This window comes from Chelon labrosus (genome assembly GCF_963514085.1).
Source record: "Chelon labrosus genome assembly, chromosome: 8".
Classification (NCBI taxonomy): Eukaryota; Metazoa; Chordata; class Actinopteri; order Mugiliformes; family Mugilidae; genus Chelon; species Chelon labrosus.
The window spans coordinates 2,202,983-2,210,766 of NC_140358.1; positions in this window are offsets into that span (position 1 = coordinate 2,202,983).

Consider the following 7,784-nt stretch of genomic DNA (forward strand, 5'->3'; position numbering starts at 1 on the left):
TCAAGTTTTAAATTCAATCAGCTATTACATTTCACACGTCTTTGTCACTCTCTATCAGAATATTTAGTATATACTTTACGCTCCAATAGCTTTGTTTCTCAAATGAGGCATAGGCCTCTATTAAATGCTTGACAGGAGAGATTATTTTGTTTTCAGACCAAACAGGTCAAGGGACTCCTGAGGGTAAATACCTACTGGGGAGCTCCCCTGAGAACTGCAAGAAATGCAAGAAAGCTACAAATATTTCTTGGAAATGCATAGACAGTTCTCATTAGAAATACTGATTATATAGATATATACCCATCTATTATCGTTTATATCTACATACAAACTTGCAATATACTGTATATTTACATGTTCACCAGCCAGGCATAAGATTATGACCACTGACAGGAGAAGTAAGTGACATTGACCATCTTATGAATATTCAATATTCTGCTGGGAAACTTTTGGACCTGGCATTCAAGTGGATGTTACTTAGACATGTACCACCCACCTAGACCAGACCAGACACCCCCACCCCATAGCAATGACACTCCTTGATGGCAGCAGCCATCCCCAGCAGGATGCAGCCTGACACAGACACACACACAAACAAACGGTTTAGGAACAACTAAAAAAACATGAAGAACAGCACAAGGTGTTGACCTGGCCACTATAGATCACTAGATTCCAAACTGATCAAGTACACTCAAAAAAATAACTTGCTCAGTGGACGTAATAAAATTATGGAAAGTATTTCCACCCAAGTAAAATGCATTAAGTTAGCCAGAAACAATTTTGTTGAGTGACCTTAATGTAAATATGTTGGCTCAACATAATGTATTCGCATTAGCGTTATTTAATTACCATGGTACAGGCCAACTAGATTTGTAAGGGTAAATGTAACACACTGATGTAATTTTCTTGGGCTGTTTAAACTTGTATGCTATGGTAATGACTTACAGTAACACTTGACCAGATAAGGCAAAACGGACTTTATTGCCTGAAAACATGTTATTGTGAAAATACAACAAGCACACAGCCTAAAATTTCAATGTCCAACGGTCTATGTATTGTGTCATGTCTCTTAAAAACAAAAGACAGACAGACAGACAGGAAAAAATTCTAACTTCTGAGTTAGGAAATTGGAGCCCACTGTTTGAGCTTTCCCCTTGTTGACATCTCATATTCAACATCAACATATAAAATGCATTTATGTCAGTAAAACAAATCTATAGAAACTCAGACACCTTGGTAGATGATGAACATTTCTTCTTAACTTTAAAGACTGGATCCTTGGATTCTGACCAGCCATAAAAGTGTGTGGCTTTCGAGAAAATGGTCGGCAACATACATTCCTATACACATAGACAGCTTTCAAGAGTAAACCATTTAACAGTTAACCCTCCTGTTATGTTCATTTGTCAGGAACAGTTTGACCCGGTGCATGTTTATTTATCCAAAAGACGTCTGAAACCAAAAAAAATCCTAACAAGCAGTGTGAATATTTCATTACTAACTCCATTACTAATTATTCTATCAATATTTAGTGCAATGGTGTTCCTTACCTCTAACAGGTAATGATTCAATTAGGATAATTCACTTGTTTTTCATAAAAAAAAAATACATGTTCAAACTTTTTTTTTATGTTTCACTACTTTATTACTTTTGAAAGACCAACATATAAAACCTGCATGTTCAGTGCATAGCTGGTGTTTGCATCACATACTGCTCAGATTTTTATCCCATATTTAGCTGGTTTGGAAGGCATGTATTGCCTAAATGGGCAGCGACCTCTGAATGCCACCAGCCTTTCATCCACTGTGATATTAGGGCCTGGGTTGTAGAGTAGTGGAAGTTGCTCTACCCACTTGTCCCACACTGTCCTAATAGCTGCCAGCTTGTCTCTCTCCCGTCTACCAGCCCTTGTGTCTCGATTATCAAATCGGCTTAAATCGGAGAAAATGTGAAAAGTCTCCAGAGACATTGTGGCTTGAAATATAGCCCTGCCTGTCTCTGCATCCCGCAGACTGGCTGTCGATTCATCCTTCGACTTATAGACCCCAGCCAGGATGAGGAGCCCCAAATACGCATCTAAATGTGTTTTGTCCAGCTCCTTCCACTTCTCCCCAAAAACATGCCTCCCTTCTAGATTAGTCATTTCCAGGATGATTTTCTGTATTGAATCTGGCATGAAGAGCTCAAAAGCTGACTTGATGTCAGTCACACGACTCACTGCCATCCTAGTGGGCCCTGGCACTGTCTTTATTATGTTTTCTGCAGACAGTTTTGCCTGACGCATATTTGGGGATGAAGACCACTGTATTTCACCATTTTTTGACATGAATGTCTTGCTTGGAGGAATAGGAATAGCAATTCCCTCATCTGGTTCAAAATCAGAATCATTAGAATCAGAATTTAGCTCAAGATAGTCTTCTTCTTCAGACACATCCTCCTCTATTTCACTGTCGTGGTCAATGATGACTTCCAGCGCCTCCTGGACTGTCATCCTTTTGCTTCGGCTGCTCATTTTGTAAAGGTCTGCCTGACAGAGTGTAATGTTGGTAGGACTCCCATCCAGAGAATCTTTTATATGTTTTGCCCGTCCCCTGTTGAGTGTCCACTGAATGTGGGTGGAGTTTTCCCGCGAGAACATAAATGGTTCCCGTCAAAAGTCATAACATCTGCACCTGTGCACCTGTGCACGTGTGTGTGTGATTGCGGTGAAATATGTCTCATAGTTGCAAAAAAAGAAATACTCTGACATTTCTGACACCCTTTTACCTCCAGTTTGACTGCTGGGTCAAATTGACCCGAACAGTATCTATGTGATATAAACATGCAGGGGGTGGTTGCAAATATGTGAGATGAACCATTTTCATATTATATGTTGATTACACTAATTAAGGCAAGCAGAAGAAGTTTCATACTGAAAAAATGCTTTTAACTATTTTTCCTAGATCCTCAAACTTTAAAACGGGTCAATTTGACCCGTAACATAACATAACAACCAACATTAGGCGTCTATATTTAGAGGTTTCTGATTACCAAAAAACAAACCAAAGCTGGTTACACAGTTATATGCATTATATGCAGAATGTGGTCTTGGCAACTGAGAGCAAAAATATTTGAGGACTAACTAAAAATGCAACATTGTGTATCCTTACATTTGTTTTTGTTTTTTTTTACCTAATCTTCTATTATTTTCTAACCCCAAAAAAGTAACAGATGTAAGTATTCAAATGCATAAACACAGCTTGCCTTTTTGTAAAAGCAAATGCTCGTCAAATGGCTTCAAATGCCTTCCCATAAGAGTTACATAGGTCACTCTGAGGATGACTAATGCGCAAGTAGAGTTTCCAGTGCTTGATTTTTTTTTTTTTTTTTTTTTTTTTGAGAGTCTGTTTCCATCAAGCTCCATGATGATCTTCCTCAAAGCTTCAAAGGTGTATCTCAGCTCTGGAGGGTAGCTGAGGTTAAGAGCGTACACAAGAGCAAACAACATCACCACAGTAAGTGGTACATTTCCCAGCTCATCTAGAACTTGCACACCCTCCAGAATGATATCTTTCGGTCCATCATCTGGCTCTGCACCTTCTTTGCGAATGACAATATTGTCTCCATCATTGCAGCTTCACTGCTTTCATCAAGATAGCTATGTTATACCAGTCCCATTTTTAACTCGTATATAGACATTAGATCTGTAAAACAGTTATCATTTATTTAATTTGTGAAAGACTGAAAAGATGTGAAAAGATGTGAAAGATTCTATAATTACATTGTCTTTTTTAAGAACATAACTGGTTTGTTTACAGAAGAATAAGGACAAAAAAAGAAAACTAAATTACATACCATGTGTTTTTTGACAAGGTTCACAGGCTCTTCATTCAGATACACACACACAGAGCTTTGATGATGCACTCTCTTCTGACGACGCTGGTGTCGGTCTGAGTATGTAGGTCAGACAATAAAAAGATAAGGAAAAACCATTTTAATAAACAGGTAGCACATACATAATCTTTTTTCCATATCATACCTGGGTGATGGGTATCATTAATGCTCTTAATCTTTCTTCCTTCAAAGACACCTTTCTTGCCAAACACCCTGGTAATGTTTGAAGAGTAAGCGTCCAGCTCGGAGAAGAACTTTGACAGCAAACTGACGGTTGTAATCCTCTTGAGCAATTGTCATCCTTCACCAAATCTTAAATCAGCTTATGAATTACCTCAATGGTTTGCTCGCATTTGGTTGGCTAATGTAAATCCCGCTACATATTAAATGAAGACATCATATTCCAAATGAAGTAAATAAGCACTGTGCATTTATTCACCTACCTCACTTACACAGAAGAGAACTGGCCATCTGGTTTTGAAATCAGCAATCAAGGGTGCCTCACAAATAACCTCTTGCCTTCCATCATTGCTGCCACTGTGTCCTCATTTTTCCCTTTCCTTACTTCTAAAAGCAGGGTCTCTCTTATCTTTCAAGTGTCTCTGCAGATTCACCTGGTGGGTAGGTGGGGCGGTAATTTACTTCGGCTCCTCTAGGCTTCTACACACCATGAGCGGGGCTTCATTTGTCTACAGGTTTATTTGTCAGGGAATTCAGTTCAACCTCTGGGCATCCAAGCCGCTTGAGCTTCCTCCCATAGTTAGCAAGTTTGCACTTTAAGCTCACCTTCCAGCCACCATATCCAGTGGCAGAGCCTGGCTCTTTCAAACATGGATGTGATGATACAAGGGCTTTGGCAGCTTCTTCAAACTCATTGTCTGAGGGGTACACTTTGTACTGAACAATCGCTTCAGCTAAGCTGTCAAGAATGGCAGTTTTAAGTCTACTGTCAGGATTCAATAAAGTTCCCTTTCTCTGAATGCAGCATTGGCTTTGTCCAGCTGCAGCTCACAATAATATGGGAATCGGGGAACAAGAAAAACAACAGGACATCCAGAGGATCTTGAAGGGCAAGAAAGAATGTCCGTATCACACAAGCTACCAGATGAAAGTGATGACTTATTATCAGACCATGATGTGGCAGGAGTGGAGTAGGGTGAAGGTGGAGAGCCACCAGGCAGGGCAGAGGCAGCTGAATCAAAGACGAGCTTTAAGGTACCTTTGTCCTGGATCTCTGACACTGAAGTTGCAAGTTATGTTAAAACTACATGATTTGAGTGTTCAACCACAAAACTTGATTTAATATAATAGAAGCTACATGTTAGACTTAGGTTCATGTAACGTACACCCATGTTGTTGTTTTTTTGAGTTTTTTGTTTCTGTGGGATGGGCCACAGAGGCCCGTCTCCTCAACCCATAGGACCTGCAGCCCCCCACTAACAATATTCTGTTGCCAGACACCACAGGACACCCTCAGAAGGCCCATATCCATTCTCTGATGAGTCACAACTGTTTTGGAGGCACAAGGGAGACCTACACAATATAAGGAAGGTGGTCATAATGTTATAACTAATCAGTGTATTATATATAGAGAGAGACATTTTTTACTTACCTATTATACCTATTCCCAATTCATATATACGTAGAACAAAGTGTAAGTGGATTCAGATTCCATGTATACAGTGGGGAAAATAAGTATTTGATACACCGCCGATTTTGCAAGTTTCCCCCCTTATAAAGAATGGAGAGGTCTGTAATTTTCATCATAGGTACACTTCAACTGTGAGAGACAGAATCTAAAATAAAAATCCAGAAAATCACATTGTATGATTTTTAAATAATTAATTTGTATTTTATTGCATGAAATAAGTATTTGATCCCCTAACAACCAGCATGGATTCTGGCTCTCACAGACCTGTTAGTTTGTCTTTAAGAAGCCCTCCTATCCTCCACTCGTTACCTGTATTAATTGCACCAGTTTGAACTCGTTAGCTGTATAAAAGACACCTGTCCACACACACAATCGATCACACTCCAACCGCTCCACCATGGCCAAGACCAAAGAGCTTCTAAGGACACCAGAGACAAAACTGTAGACCTGCACATGGCTGGGATAGGCTACAGGACAATAGGCAAGCAGCTTGGTGAGAAGGCAACAACTGTTGGTGCAATTATTAGAAAATGGAAGGGACTCAAGATGACTGTCAGTCTCCCTCGGACTGGGGCTCCATGCAAGATCTCGCCTTGTGGAGTGTCAATGATCATGAGAAAGGTAAGGGATCAGCCCAGAACTACACAGGAGGACCTGGTCTATGACCTGAAGAGAGCTGGGACCACAGTGTCAATGGTTACCATTAATAACACACTACGCTGCCATGGATTAAAATCCTGCAGCACATGCAAGGTCCTCCTGCTCAAGCCAGCACATGTCCAGGCCCGTCTGAAGTTTGCCAATGGCCATCTGGATGATCCAGAGGAGGCATGGGAGAAGGTCATGTGGTCAGATGAGACCAAAAGTTAACTTTTTGGTATAAACGCCACTCGCCATGTTTGGAGGAAAAAGAAGGATGAGTACAATCCCATCAACACCATCCCAACTGTGAAGCATGGGGGTAGAAACATAATGCTTTGGGGGTAGTTTTCTGCAAAGGGACCAGGACGAGTGCACCGTATGGAGGAGAGGATGGATGGGGCCATGTATTGCGAGATTTTGGACATCAACCTCCTTCTCTCAGTAAGAGCATTGAAGATGGGTCGTGGCTCGGTCTTCCAGCATGACCATAACCTGAAACACACAGCCAGGGCAACTAAGGAGTGGCTCTGTAAGAAGCATTTCAAGGTCCTGGAGTGGTCTAGTCAGTCTCTAGACTTAAACCCAATAGAAAATCTTTGGAGGGAGATGAAACTCTGTGTTGCCCAGCTACAGCCTCGAAACCTGAAAGATGTGGAGGAGATCTGTATGGAGGAGTGGGCCAAAATCCCTGCTGCAGTGTGTGCAAACCTGGTCAAGAACTATAGGAAACGTTTGATCTCTGTTATTGGATCTGTACTAAATATTAAGTTCTGTTTTTCTAGTGTATCAAATACTTATTTCATGCAATATAATGCAAATTAATTATTTAAAAATCACACAATGTGATTTTCTGGATTTTTATTTTAGATTCTGTCTCTCACAGTTGAAGTGTACCTATGATGAAAATTACAGAGCTCTCCATTCTTTATAAGGGGGGAAACTTGCAAAATCGGCGGTGTATCAAATACTTATTTTCCCCACTGTATGTGTGTTCATACATGTTCAAATAATTGGACAAAATTCCAACTGTTCAGCATACTGTAATTCAAGGGATCGTACAGGAAACTAGAGAATTCAGCACCTCCTCTTGACTCTGCTTTCAGGCTTCTCAAAATCGAACTTATTTCAGATGGATTCTGCCAATCTGTGGTCTCCCCTATTGGCCGTTCTACAAATCCAGATGAATGGGCATCAGGGGTCGCGTTAACCGAATATTTTCCGTCATCGACCGTTTTTTTAAAAATGTGACGGAAAAATCTGAAGGCCATCCGTCATTTTGACAGATTGCAATTCACACCTCTGACCACTTGGGGGCGAGTGACCTTATTAATTGGCTCTTGTCTCTCATCGCAGTTTGCGTTCCACACATCGCGGAACTTTTGTCGGTGCACGATTTCCTGGTACACCGATTACACTGATGCACACGTCAGAGCTCGGCTAACAATAGACCATAGACATATATACAATATATATGTATATATGTCTATGTCTATGCAGCTAACGGCTACCAAAATGGAATTTGCATGCCACCAAAGCACTTCAACCCTACGGTACCGTCTAAGAGCTGTTTACACTAGCAGTCCCGTTCCGAGTACGGACAAGACGTGTCGGCAGCATT